Source organism: Chrysochloris asiatica, unplaced genomic scaffold (genome assembly GCF_000296735.1).
Source record: "Chrysochloris asiatica unplaced genomic scaffold, ChrAsi1.0 scaffold00109, whole genome shotgun sequence".
NCBI lineage: Eukaryota > Metazoa > Chordata > Mammalia > Afrosoricida > Chrysochloridae > Chrysochloris > Chrysochloris asiatica.
Genome location: NW_006408627.1, coordinates 5573907 through 5589307, shown reverse-complemented (window position 1 = coordinate 5589307; position 15401 = coordinate 5573907). Strand labels below are relative to the sequence as shown.

The 15401-nt window shown below is 39.7% G+C and overlaps 1 protein-coding gene and 1 pseudogene across 3 annotated transcripts in view; one reads left to right on the top strand and one right to left on the bottom strand.

Moving 5' to 3' along the window:
- The window catches only part of MAPK10 (mitogen-activated protein kinase 10), a 513930-nt gene that overhangs the window by 86295 nt on the left and 412234 nt on the right, over positions 1–15401 (top strand). The window lies entirely within an intron of this gene.
- Positions 6635–7251, bottom strand: LOC102824484 (annotated as a pseudogene).

The window sequence follows — 15401 nt, the reverse complement described above, 5'->3', positions numbered from 1 at the left end:
ATCAGAAAGGACCAGTCCCTGGAGAAGGCTATCATGCTTAGAAAGGTGGAGTGTTGGAGAAAAAGAGGAAGATCCCCAATGAGCTGGATTGGCACAGTGGTAGCAGCAATGATTGTGAGATAGGTGCAGGATTGGTCAGTGTTTCTTTCTGTTGTCTATAAGGTCACTATGAGTTGGTACTAACTCAACAGTACCTAACAACAACAATAAGTGTAAGGATTACATTTTGAAAAAGAAAAATGCAGTATGTTAAACACATGAAGTTACTAAGAGTACTAGGGAACAATCAAGTTCATTAAGTACATAAAAATGGAAGCATTTCTAAAATTTAGAACACAAAGTAAAGGAAATTAAATATTGGATAAATGCAGAAAATGCAGATTTGAGTAAATTAGGAATTAGGAGTGAAGAAGCAGAAAACATCTTTTAGCTTGACACTTTAATAATTAATATTTAATACTTAAATAAATCCTTTAAAAGCCAGTCTACTGTTTTTACACAAAGCACAAAGTTTAAACTCTTTCATGGCATATGAGTATTTTTTCTTTTTTCTTTTTGCAATTTGTCCTCAAGCTACCATTCCAGTGTAAATGTAATTTCTTTTCATGAGCTTTCATTGATTTCCTTCTCCTCATATCTAGGTACTTAATTTTCTATCCTTTTAAAAAATGTGTTTTCCTCCAAATCTGGAACATCTCTTTTTCCTACCAGAACAACAAAAACAGTTTAAGACTTTGAAATTTACAAAAGAGATTACTGGGTATTGACTAGAATCAATACCCTCTAGGAGGATACTGATTTTTTGAGTTGTACTGAGTTATTTCACTTTCTATTTATTAGACTGCTTTACAACTTTATTGTAATATAAGTTATAAGAAAACTAACAGTAATAACAAATGATTCTTCTTTGTGGTAATACAAATTATTCCTATTCATAGCAATACAAATGAATTGTTTCTAGTAGATAATAATATATCTATGTTGTTGTTGTTAGGTGCCATCAAGTTGATACTGACTCATAGCCACACTATGCACAACAGAATGAAACACTACCCAGTCTTGGGCCAACCTCACAATTGTTGTCACACTTGAGCCTATGGATGCTGTCACTTTGCCAATCCATCTTGCTGGGGGTCTTCCTATTTTTCTCTGACCCTCCACATTACCAAACATGATATCCTTCTCCAGCAACTGGTCCCTCCTGACAATATGTCCAAAGTATGAGACACGATGTTTGGCCGTCCTGGCCTCCAAGGAGCACTCTGGCTGTACTTCTTCCAACACAGATCTGTTTGTTCATGACACTTTCAATTTTCTCCTCCAACACCATAAAAGCCCATGGCATTTTCAATATTCTCTTCCAACACCATAACTCAAATCCATCAATTCTTCTATGGTCTATCTCCTCCCCATGCAATACGCGTAGTCCCTTTGTTGAAAATCAGTTGGCTATATGTAGATGGGTTAATTTCTGAATTCTTGATTCTGTTCCATTGATCAATGTATCTTTCATTGTATCAGTACCAGGCTGTTTTGACCACTGTAACCGTGTAACACATTTTAAAACCAGGGCATGAAAGTCTTCTAACCTTATTCTTCTTAAGCAGTGCTTTGCTTATCCTGGGTCTCTTTCGTTTCCATATAATGTTTGTAATTGTTTTTTTTTTTTTTTTTTTCCCCATCTCTTTGAAGAATGTTGTTGGGCTCTGGATTGGGATTGCATTATTTGTGTAGATTGTTTGGGCAGTATTGACATTTTCACAATGTTAAGTCTTCGTATTCAGGAGTGTGGTCTATTCTTCCACTTTTGTAGGTCTCTTTTGGTATCTTGTAGTAGTGTTTTGTAGTTTTCTTTGCACAGGTCCTTTTTTTCTCTGGTTACATTTATTCCTAGATATTTCATCCTTTGGGTGGCTATTGTAGATTATATTGCTTTCCTAATGTCCTTTTCAGTGCTGTCATTGTTACTACAGAGGAATCCAACTGATTTTTGTATGTTGATGTTATACTCTGCCACATTGCTGAATCTTCCAATGAGGTCTAGTAGCCTTTTTACTGAGTTTTTGGGGTTTTCGATGTATAGGAGCATATCCTCTGCAGATAAAGAGAGTTTTATTTCCTCTTTGCCAATTTGGATGCCTTTAATTTCCCCATCTTACATACAGCTCTGGCTAAAACTTCCAGCACAATATTGAATAGGAGTGGTGGCAAAGGGCATTCTTGTCTGGTTCCTGTTCGCAGAGGGAAGGCTTTCAGTTTCTCTCCATTGATAGCAATATATGCTGTTGGTTTTGTATATGTGCGCTTAATTTGTTGAGTGTGTTTATCAGGAATGGATGTTGGATTTTGTCAAATGCTTTCTCTGCATCAGTCAAAATGATCATGTGGTTCTTTTCCTTTTTCTTATTTATATGGTGGATTACATTGATTGTTTTTCTAGTGTTGAACCATCTTTGCATCCCTGATATGAATTCCACTTGGTCATGATGCATTATGTTTTTGATGTGCTGTTGGATTCTGTTGGCTAGGATTTTGTTGAGAATTTTTGCATCTATGTTCATGATAGATATTGGTCTATAATTTTCTTTCTTAGTTATATCCTTCCCTGGTTTTGGTATGAGGGCTATGCTTGCTTTATAAAATGTATTAGGAAGTTTTCCATCCTCTTCTATATTCTGGAATAATTTGAGTAGAATTGGTGACAGCTCTTCCCTGAATGTTTGGTAGAATTTACCAGTGAAGCTAGACTTGGACTTTGTTTAGTTGGGAGTCTTTTGATGACCTGATGAATTTCTTCTAGTGTTATGGGTCTGTTCAACTTTTCTACTTCACTCTGTGTAAGTTTAGGTAGGTTGTGTTTTTCTAAACATGTATCCATCTTTTCTAAGTTTTCAAATTTGTTGGAGTACAACTCTTCATAGTATTCTGTTATTATCCTTTTTATTTCCTTTAGTTCTGTTGTGACACAGCCCATGTGGTTTCTAATGCGTGTTATTTGTGTCTTCTCCCTCTTTTCTTTCGTTAGATTTGCCAATGGCTTGTCAATTTTATTAATCCTTTCAAAGAACCAGCTTCTTGTCCTGTTGATTCTTTCTATAGCTTTTCTGTTTTCTATTTCATTTATTGAGAAATGAATGGAAGAAAGATTGTCCACTTTTTATCTCTGAAGGTCAGTTAAGTATCTGCGTAAACACAGCGTAATTCTCAAAATAGCTACGTCTTTGTATATAGTAGTTGGTGTTGGCTCTTGTCTTTTATGTTGGGGTTTTACAAGGTGTTCATATGGCTGTATGGCCAGACTTTCTGCCTCTTGTTAGATAAGGCAGGAATGAAGGATCCCACCCAGGTCAACTTTAGGGCTGAGTCCTAGAGTCAGGCATCGTAAGAAGCAGCCAAAGGATTAGCTTATGGGACAGTTGAGACTCCCAGGAATTTCCTTCGTGTGCCATGGAAAAACTGTGCGTGTAACACTGGACCTTTTTGGGGGTGCCCTCCCCCCACTTGAAGGTGTCTGGGCTGGGCAGAGAGGGTGTGACAGGGGAGAGGAGGAAAGAAAAGTGAAAATCCATCATTCCTCTTTTTCCAGATGCTGTTCCATGGTTTTCAGCATTGTATTACTGTATCAGCCTGTCTGTATCCCTGTCCTCTGATCTCAGCCCAGGCCATGGAGTCCTCAAGCAGTGTCCTGATTGATTCAGAAATTGCTGTGTATTCCCACCACAGTCAGATTTCCCCACCAGTGGTCACAGGAAACTGATGCCTCTCATCTTATATTAGATCCAAAGATCTGGAACTGCTCTGGTAAAGTACCTTCTTTGGTTTTATTGTGCCTCCACTGAGAAGCCTCCTCTACTTGTCTCTGCTTCTCCCACCCCTGAACCGGAAGTCACCCTGTATAATGTTCTTGATGTCATCCCACAACTCTTTTGGTCTTTGATATTTAGTATTTAATGTATCAAATCTGTTCTTCAGACGATCTCTAAATTCATGTGGGATATGTTCAAGGTCATATTTTGGATTTCGTGGACTTGTTTTCATTTTCTTCAGCTTCAGTTTAAATTTGCATATGAGCAATTGATGATCTGTTCCACAATCTGCCCCTGGTCTTGTTTTGGCTGATGATATGGAGCTTTTCCATAGTCTCTTTCCACAGATGCATTCAATTTGATTTCTGTGCATTCCATCTGATGAGGTCCATGTGTATAATCGTCTCTTATGCTGTCTAAAGAAGGTATTTGAAATGAACAAATCAATTATTTTGCAGAATTCTATCATGAGATCTCCATTATCATTTTTATCTTCTATCGCCAAGGCCATATTTTCCAACTACTGATCCTTCCTCTTTCTTTCCTACCTTTCCATTCCAATCACCAGTAATGATCAATACATCTCGATTGCATGTTTGATCAATTTCAGATTGAAGAATTTGGTAGAATTCTTCTATTTCATCCTCACTGACTTTATTGGTTGGTGCATAAATTTGAATAATAGTGGCATTATTTGGTCTTCCCTGTTGTTGTCATGTGCCATCGAGTCGGAACCGACTCATAGCGACCCCATGCACAGCAGAACGAAACAATGTTCGATCCTGGGCCAACCTCACTACCGCTGCCACACTTGAGTCCATCAATGATGCCACCTGGCTGATCCATCTCGTTGGGGGTCTTCCTCTTTTTCTCTGACCATCCACCCTACCCAGCATGACATCCTTCTCCAGCGACCGTTTCCTCTGGACAATATGTCCAAAGTAGGAGAGACGAAGCCTAGCCATCCTGGCCTCCAAGGAGCACTCTGGCTGCACTTCTTCCAAAACAGATCTATTGGTTCTTTTGGCAGTCCATGGCACCCTCAGTACTCTCCTCCAACACCACAACTCAAAGGCATCAATTCTTCTACGGTCTTCCCTGTAGGCACATGGATATTATCCTATCACAGACAGTGTTGTACCTCATGATAGATCCTGATATGTTTTTTTGACAATGAATGCAAAACCATTCCTCTTCAATTTGTCATTCCCGGCATAGTAAACCATGTGGTTGTCAGATTCAAAATGGCCAATACCAGTCCATTTCAGCTCACTAATGGTGGGGGGTCAGAGGAAAAAAGGAAGACCCCCAATGAGATGGATTGGCTAGGTGACAGCATTGATGGACTCAAGCGTGGCAACAATAGTGAAGTTGGCCCAGGATTGGGCTTTGTTTAGTTCTGCTGTGCATAAGGTCACTATGGGTCGGTAACAACTCAATGGCACCTAACAACAACAACAGCAACAACAATGCCTAAGATATCAATGTTTACATAGTCCGTTTCATTTTTGACAATTTCCAATTTTCTCAGATTCATACATTCCATGTTCTGATTATTAATGGATGTTTGTAGCTGTTTTTCTTAATTTTGAGTTGTGCCCCATCAGCAAATGAAGGTCTCGCGAGCTTTACTCCATTTGCACCATCACGGTCAACTCTACTTTGTGGAGTCAGCTCTTCCCAAGTCGCATTTTGAGTGCCTTCCAACCTGAGGGGCTCATTTTCCGGCACTATATCTGTCAGCGTGTCTCTGCTATTCATAAGGTTTTCAGTGATTAAACATTCGGAAGCAGTTCATCTCTCATTCTTCCTAGTCTGTCTTCATCTGGAAGTTCATCTGAAACCTGTCCATCATGGGTGACCCTGCTGGTATTTAAAGTACTCATGGCATACATTCCAGAATCACAGAAACTCACAAGCCCCAATACGACAAACTGACAAACAAGTGGTGGAATATCTGTCTAAATCAAATAAAATATTTGACACATGTGCATTTTATATAGGAATGAGACAATGTTTTTACCATTTTGAAAACTAATTCAGCACCTGACTTTTTCAATGCCCATGTATAAAACCCCCATTTACTCTTTTTTTGTTTTTGTTTTTAGTTTTGTTTTGTTTTGATTGTGATTTTGTTGAAAGTTTACAGGCAAATTGGTTTTCCGTTCCACAATTCATATACACCAACAGCAATCCCTGTAGTGTAACAGAACTCATGCCACTTTCTCCCTGTTTACCATTTCCTTGCTGTTTCCTATCCCCACCTTCTGAGCTTCATCTGTAAGCAAGTGCTGTCATTTTGATTTCCTATGGATGATTGTTCTAAAGAGTGTGCTTACCTCCCTGGTATATTATTGACCTTGTAGGTCATTTGGCTGAATGTTGAACCATAGGGATAAGTTTGGTTCTAGGCCTGAAGAGTATCTGAAGGCCATACTCTCTGGGATTTCACCAATCTATATCAGACCAATAACCCTAGTATTTATTTTTTGAATTTTGTTCCATATTTTTCTCCCAGTCTATCCAAGTCTGTTATACCAATCTAGTGATTTTGAACTGAGCTAAAAGTAGGTACACTTAGGATCCAGGCTCCCTGCTAGGTAGGACCTGAGCTGGAATAAGAGGCCTTGAAGGGGAAAAAAAGAAGCTTATTTTCCAAAATATTTTTTATTACTGTACAAAAAGCACTCCCCTATTTCAGTTTTCCCCACCCTACTACCCAGAGGACTACATGGTATGCAGTGGAACTGGGCTGACCAGAAGGCCTTTGCTAGGCCTCCTGTCCACAGGCTGAGCTCTCTGTCAGGCTATGGCAACGAGGTTCCAGTTCACACATATTCTTTGGCAGAGTTGGGTTTAGAGTAGGCACGGGGTGCCCGGTACCCAGTTGTGCTCTCACTGCCAGGACAGGAGCAAGAGAACATTGCACCTCCCAGAAGCACCAGAGCTGACCCCTCCCAGACAATAAAAATGGCAGAACCAAACTCGAACTTAAAATTCACGGGGACCAAGGGGTTATAAAAGTCTGCGACAATCTGATGGCTACACCAGGAGCAAGCTACCAGGGCAGTCAGACCTGCCACAATGAAAACGATGCCTCTGGTCATTGCTAGACGGGCCTTCTTTACTTTGTCGTCTCCTCCACCACAGCGTGTGCACTTCATGCCCATTGTGGCCACAAACATAGTGAAGAAGCTCAGCACCGGCGATACTACCATTAGAGCACGAATGGCCTGCAAAGCCGCTGGCAGAGCAAGCACCGAGTCGTAAATTTTGCAGCTCATCACTCCATCCACAGGCCTTTGTATGGGGCCTGGGCCGTGATGATGTTGTCGCCCGCGTTCGGACTCATCTGCCACTGCAGGATGGCAGTGCACGCCACCAGGCCCACCCAGCCCAACAGGGCCATGGAAAACCCCAGCAGCTGCTGGCCCGAATTGGCCATTTTCCACCCTCAGTAAAGACGACTCAAGGAGAGCGAGCCTAAACCAAGTGGAGGGGTGGTATGGCGCGGTCCTGGTTGCTGGAAGGCCCCAAGTGACACCCCCAACCCCCAAAAGCTGCGGCCTTAGGCTGTGGTGCTAGTTAGAGGATCCTCTGTGGTCCGCAGGCAGATAGGTGCGGCCTCAGGTGTATGAAGGGAGTTGGGGGCACGCCCCCGCGAACCACCGAGCACGCAGGAGGGGAGAGGCAGGACCCCATTTTTACTCTTGAAAATATTGTTCAGTGCGATTTTCTAAGTGGATCTTCCCATTTCTCTAAGTAAAATTAACGTTTTACTTCATCATTGTTGAGGGTTTCTGAGGAGTGACTGGTGAGTTTGAAACTCTGACCTTGTAGTCTAGTGCTTACCCTACAGTATCACACCAGAACTCCGTATACTACCATTAAAAATCACCAAATTTTTGTTTATCTGTACATCTGTGTACATTTCTGCTTTCCCCACTTGACTATTAGTTTTTCAAGGGCAGAACACATCTTTTAGTAATCTTTGTACCATCTTCTCCTTGACCAAGAACATAGTTCAAGATATATAGACATTAGCTGGGTATGTGTTTATTGATGAATGAAGTAGAAGTCACACAAGCAGGTGATTGGTATATTTTAGCAGTTACTGATAGCAAGAATTGGAAGTTTGGAACACAGAGAAAAAGAACTTTTCCATCTAGACTGTGTGAAAAAATATCATTTAGTATTCAATTAAAAGTAATTGAAGAAATAACTTTAATGGAGCCAGAACAACCTAGAAGAGATGTGGATTAAGAGATTTGAGATTTAGAGGTCTGGGCAATGATTTTTTTTCCTGAATTGCTGTATTAAGGAGCATTTTTTTCTGTCATACTTCATGCATATGTAATTTAGAGGTGCTAATTATTATAATTATCAAGACAGAGGAATCCCTATAATGGGATTTTGGGGTCAAAAGTGAACAACAGCCAGTTTTATTTTGCTAATTTGTTTATGAGTGAGGATGAGAGAAATTTAAAATAAATCTGACTCATAAAATAAAATAAAAGTGGCTTGAATCATTACTCTGAATTAAGAACCATCTTTTTCTTGATGTTTGTATTACCCTCACCTTCTTACTATTTTTTTCCCTATGTATTTTTAAGAGCTAGTTTTGGGCAAAATAAGCAAATTGTTAGAATAAAGGAAGAGACTGGTTTTAATGGGCATTCTGCATAATTACATTTAATCATATTTGTAGACTTCAGAAAGTTTTACAAGGGTTCAGTTATTTTGTATGAAGAAAATAATAAGATTTCTAGTACTCACTTCATAAATAGGTCACTTATGAATAGCGAGCTTAAAAATCAAGTTGTAAATTCTGAATTTATATCCTGGCAGGTGAGAAAACCCAAACTACTTACTCACATAATTTGCTGCTGTTTCTATGGCAACAGAGGCCCGTCACTGTCAGCCCACTGTCACTTTGCCAGTTGACTTCAGCAGTGAACCCTGTGTGATGTTGCCAAATGTCTGCCTTCTGTGTTTCCTGTTCCAAGCAATTGTTTCTTATTCTGAATACTAATGAGTAGTCTACAAAGGCTGTGGTTCAGTAGCACTGAAGATGGGCCTCTGCATCATATGTGGAAAAGTGTAGTGAGCGTTTTGCCTGCGGTGGATGAAAAATATATTTAATTGGATTGTACAGCTCCTAACTGGCTATGCCAGTAACTTATTAATAATGTTACTAGTGAGTCTTATGCAGTGGGTTCTCAATGAAAAATAACAAACATCTATCATTGTTGAGTGAGTTGCTTTTTAAGCAAGGCTTACTGACTGTGGCTAGCTAGCATCATCATGGAAATCCAAATGATTGTTCACATGCATGCCAGCAGGGAAACAAAATTGCCACCTAAATGCTTTTTTTGCTGGATAAAGTATTCATATATTGATTGCTATGCAATGTATAAAAAGCAGCTGCCTGAAATACCAGTGAAATGGAGGAGAAATTTAAAGAGCTAGAGAGCACTAGATAGAGGAAAAGAAAACATCACCACCAACAAAAAACATCTAAGCAGCGTTGGCTCTTTAGAAATGAAGAGTATTTGATTTGATTTTTAAGTCCTAGTGATTTAGGAGGGAGTGTGGTGACTATGTAGGATAGACACTTTACTGTGAACCACAAGGTCAGTGGTTCAAGCCCACCAGACACTAGTGGGAGAAAGATGATGCCCTCTGCTCCTGCAAAGATTTACAGCCGTGGAAACTCTATTTGGGTCTCTATGAGTCAAATCCCACTCGACGGCACTTAATAACAACAACAGTGATTTAGGGATTACAGATGTACAGAAATGGGGTCCCTTTGACTGTGTTGCACCCTATACCAGGAATTTAAGAGCCAGGTTTATAATTATGATTTTTACAACGCCGTAAGTTCCTTAAAGGTATAATGCTTTTAGCATCTCATTCTTGATAGCTAGTGCTTGTCTGACATACATTGAGTTGTTCAATATACATTCAGTGACTGAAAATAAACACAATGAACCATCTCAACAGAGGTTCTGATATTTAATCCCAGCAACTTTGATGTAGCAATCTAATTAACATCTTCCTTTGATTGAAAAACTAAATAATCAACTGCCCTGACCAGACTTAAGGAGAAGTTAAGTATGTGACACTGAAGGATAAGCACAGGAATGCACAAGGTCAGTGGTTCAAAATCACCAGCCAGGCTCCTCGGAAACCCTATTGTTGTTGTTGTTGTTAAGTGTCACCGAGTCAGTTCCAACCTATAGTGACCCTGTAGGAGGTTTCCAAGAAACAGCTGGTGAGCTTGAACTGGAGACCTTGTGGTTAAAACTGACTTTGAAGTTCAACGCCGACAGCACCACACCAGGACTCTCTAAACCCTATACAGGCTCACAATGAATCGGAACCAACTTGATGGCACTTAACAACAACAACAGCAACAAAGTATATGATAGGGAGCTTCCATTGGCAGTTATTTACGGCTTTGGGAGCTCCAAATATCTGCTCCTAGTAGATACATTAAGGAGCTCTGGTAGCGTAGTGGTTACGAATTGGGCTGCGAACCTTAAGGTCAGCGGTTTGAAACTAACAGCCGCTCCGCGGGAGAAAGATGAGGCTTTCTACTCCCGTAAGGATTTACACCCTCGGAAACCCTGTACAGGGTCGCTATGGGTCGGACCCGACTCGATGGCACTTAACAAGAACAACAACAACAACAGTAGATACATTTGAATTATAGTGTTGGAGAAGACTAGGAAAAGTGCAATGGATGCCGGAAGAACAAGTATGTCTTGAAAGAAGTACAGCCAGAATTTTCCTTAGAAGCCAGATTGGTGCGACTTTGTCTCTTATACTTTGGACATGTTATCAGGAGGGAGTAGACCTTGGAGAAGGACATCATGCTTGGCAAAGTGGAGGGTCAACAACAACAAAAAAAGGAAGTCCCCCAATGAGATGGATTGACACAGTCGTCGCAGCAAAGGGCTCAAACATATTAACAATTGTGGGGATGGTGTAGGACCAGACAGTGGAGTCAGAATCAGGTTGAGGGTACCTAACAACAAGTAGACCCCAATCAAAGGTGATTCTTCTCATCACTAATTTTTTTTCCAGTTAATGGATTCAATTAACAATAGTTTGTGGTGGTATAATTTTCCATTTCTAATGCAGATTAGGTATCTCCTACACTTCTTCACAGTCAAAGTTTTCAGTGATTGTTTTAGTAGAAATTTCCAGTGTTGGTCTTCTCCTGGTGCCATGTTCAAGGAGCCTTGATGTTACTATTCCAGTACAGTAGCTCTCAACAATCGCCGATTTTGCCTCCCCTGGAACATAGTGCAGTATCTGAAGACATTTCTGGTTGTCAGAACCGGGGTTGGAATTCTACTGGCTTCTAGTGCATAGAACCCAAAGATACCACAAAACATCCAGTAATGCACAGGGCAGCCATAGCAAAGAATTATTCAGCTCCAAATGTCTAGTGTGGAGTTTGAGAAACTCTGCTCTAATGCTTCAAGCTTTTTCATACAACTTGTTTAAAATCCTTCAGAATAATACTTCATACTCCTTCATCTTCTTTCTGAAAATACATTTTCTTAGGCTTTGCTTGTTTTCTCATATTTTTAACATTTCATTTCCCTTCTCTGCAAGATGTTGCCATGGGGAGAAAACCTCTAACTCTTTGCTGCCAGTGTCTGAACTCAGCTGCAAAATTACTATCTTGTTAGTGACCTCAACATTCTACAAGAAGGTATTAAGGCAGTTATACAAATGAGTTCCAGAAATTGTTAATCCTAAATATCCCTTTTCTATCTTTTAAAAAATAATTTATTGTATTTTCTGCTATTATGGTTGAAAATCTACATAATAGAATGTATACTCATTCTACAATGTACTACATTTCTACATGTACAGTTCAGAAACATTGGTACATTCTTCCAATTGTGCAACCTTTTCTGAGTGGTTCCTCTCCTGCTAACATAAAATCACTGCCCCCTAAAATTTATTCCACTGTTTTCAAGGGAGACATGTAGGAAAGTTCTACAAATATGCCACAGGGACCATGGAAGCTGCTCCACAAATAACGAATATATTGTATTGCCTTAAACCTCTTCTTTTTCTTTTTTTCATTGTAGAAGAATTTTATACTGGGTATTTGTTGTAGCGCTGTGGATTGATGCGCCCGACTGCAAAGCCATTTGAACTACAAGGTCGGTGGTTCAAGCTCACCAGTCACTCCTTAGAAACCCTATACAGGGTTGATATGGGTCGGAACCGACTTGAGGGCACTGAGCAACAACAACAAAATTTGCATAATACATCAAATTCTGGAAAATAAATGTGCTTTAACCATCTTATTGATAATCATTCATAGGATGGAATTTTTCTTTTTCTTTGAAAATCCCAAATTGATCTGAATGATATTATAGGCAATTGAGAAAAGATTGTTAGGTCTTTCTAAGACATTAAGAAGTGAATACAGATCGTTATGTGCTTCATGATTTCAGTGACATTTAAAGAAGGGAGGGAAGCAGTACATTAAACTCCTTACAAATATTAACTAATTAATTTTCATAACATTTCTTATAATAATAATTACCTCTCCTGAAAGCTTGGAAGACTGTTTACCATATAATATTCCAGTTTAGCAAATTCATGAACAGTGATTAAGAGTAGTATTTCTGGTCTCAAATACTATAATTAAATCCCTTTCTGAGATGCTTTCTTTGTAAATAGTTTAACACAGTAATTTCTAGTCTTTGCCTTTAGAATAGACTTGATCGTTTAAGAAAAAGGGAATCTGAATAATAAATATTATAAAGTAATTAGATGAAGTAGATACGTATTGCCAAAATCAAGACCATAATCTTTTTCTTTTAATTTTTATTGAAAATTCTTAAAAAAAAATCCTTTTCATGAATATTCACATAGTTAATGTAACAAAACAAATAAGGTAATATTATTTTTATTCTGAAAAGCAAATTTCTTACTCTTAGTCTAACCATTGTTTACTTCATCACTAAATTGAACCAAATTATAGACACATATCAAAAAGGTAGAATTCAAATAATGGGTAGGCCCTTCAGATTTTTTTTTTTTTTAAAGGTTTTTATTGTGGATTGAGTGAAAGTTTACAGGTCAGATCATCAGTTTTACATTCAACAAATCATATACCTTGTTTCATTACAATGATTATAATCCCCTCCATGTCCCATCAGTTAACACTATTTCTCTATATTCACTTTAGCTTTAAAACCAACCAACCAAACAAACACCTCAGGCATGTATAATAATTTACACCTCCAAAGGGGCACATACTACAAGTCTGCCTCCTGGCCACTAGCTCTTAGTCCCTCTTTTCCCATGAATCTAGAGTCCTCAGCCGCTCCCCCTCTCTGTGACCCCGTCTCTGTCTCCCTCTCTGGCATGGTTGCTTCTCTGGATAAGGTCCCACATTCTGCTTTTGCTCTTATCCCTTGATGATCCTAGGGTCCTCTGTTTCTGGACTGTAAGATTAAACACTCCCCTGTTTTTGTTAACAAAACTTCTACCTTTACAATTATGATAGTAGCAATTAGTCATGATAACAGTTACTCACTACTGAATCATACGAATCTTATCCCCATCTCTTTTTACCAGACCCATCTAGACACGATGAAAACTATTCAGTGGGGACTCTTTCTTCCCTCCCCCCTGCATACTCTTAAACTAAATTCCCTCTTGAAACCTTGTAAGCCAGTCACTTTGTGGTTTTATTGCCCTCTCATTATAGGTTGTTGTTGTTATGTGCCATGGAATAATTTTGACTCACAGCAACCCTGTACAGGATTTTCAAGGCTGTAAATCTGTACGAGAGCAGAAAGCCTCATCTGTCTCCCAAGTAACAGCTGGTAGTTTCGAACTGCTAACCGTGAGATTAGCAGCCTAATTCGTAACCACTGTGCTACCAGAGCTCCTTCCTCATTTTAAGTAGCCAGTGTCTAAGTTGCCCGTCCCTGTCTACCCTGTGTACAGAGGGGATAGCATTGATACTTGATGTGAAGATTCTTCCCTTTCTGTTGGTATTTAGAGTTACTACCTCCATGAGTATAGGTCAGGTTCATCAAATTGTAGCAATTTACTCTTGTTTCCTTTATGATTTTTTTTTTTTTTTATAATCTTGCTCTTGTCAAGTTCTGATTATCAAGACATTGAGGCTAGGTAAATGGGTACTGTCTGCAAGTTTGGGTGTTCTTGTGCATCTCCCCTCACTTCATATCAGCTGGATGCTTCACTCTCAGCTCTAGCCGTCTGTGGCTATGTCCTTGTCCATGGGCTCAGGTGTCCCCAGGTCTCACCACATTGTGGACCAACTAGCCCTTCCTCTTCTCTCTCATCTCTCCAGGTCAACAGGAGTCAACGGACCGTGGTTGAACTTAGCCTATTTCTTCAATATTGCCTTACCCTTCTTCCACTCACCAGTAGACAGACCAGTGTGGTTGCCAGCAAGCTTATATGTCTGTTCGTGTGTTCCCTATGAGTTTCAGTCTTAGAGGGGAATTTGTCCTGAAGGAACTTGATTGCTTGCCTTGATAGCTTCCTGGCGAATAGCTTGATTATTCTTGTAGTAGCCAGTCATGCTGACATTTTTGTTTTGGGTTTTTCCTGATGCTCTTTCTTTGAAGATGTATTTTCTGTTACTCTACCTGTTCCAAGCTGGTCTGCTTGTCCTTGCTAGTGAGGATGTCCCACCTCATAAAGTTCTGCATGGGACTCAGGATTCCATCTAAGGTCCTATACTCTGCAAAGGCTTTGCAAGAGGCCTATTTCACTGGGCAAGTTCTAGAACCCCTTTTAGGTATTCCAATCAGTTATAGGATCAAGATGGGCTTACAAGTTTTCTGTAAATCTGTTTCCCAACATTCCTTTCTGTCCCACTCAAGTGCCAATTTTACAATAGTAGGCAAGGGAAACTAGTATTCATAAGACAGTCAAGCGTCTTAGTCTTATTTCCCCTCTTCAAACTATACCTAGATCCCTGTATCACAGAGCCCTGTTTTTCCAAAGTTGAGCATGCATCACTATTTACCTCTGTCCCACTTAGGTCATGCAAATCTGTCTTAGTGTACCCCTATCTACCTTGCCTTTCAACCTCCTCCCCCTTCTTGTATTGCCCTCTGCGACACCCAAACTAAACCCACCACCCCAACCCCACTGTTGTGGTTACCCTATATTCCATTAATTCTTTCCTCCATTTAAGACAGTCTAGTTCATCCTATAATCTACCTGACCTTCTCACCACCTGAATCTCTGTTCTTCTGTGTTTACCTTCTTTCACATTGTAATTGTTTTGATCATAGACTGACCTCCCAGATTCTCTATTCTTATAATTTTATTCTGTTCTTGATTCTTCCATTTGTTGATTGAGTTCAGGTTGATGCTGCCACGTATGTCATTCTGTAGTTGTTGTCTGTTCTTGTTGCTTCTCAGTCCACAGAACTTCCTTTAGGATGTTTTTCATGGCAGGATTGACTTTGGCAAGATCCCTTAGCTTCTGTTTATCCTGGAATGTTTTGATTACACCTTCATATTTTATTGACAGCTTTGCTGGGTAGAGGCTTCTTTGTTTGCAGTTTTTTT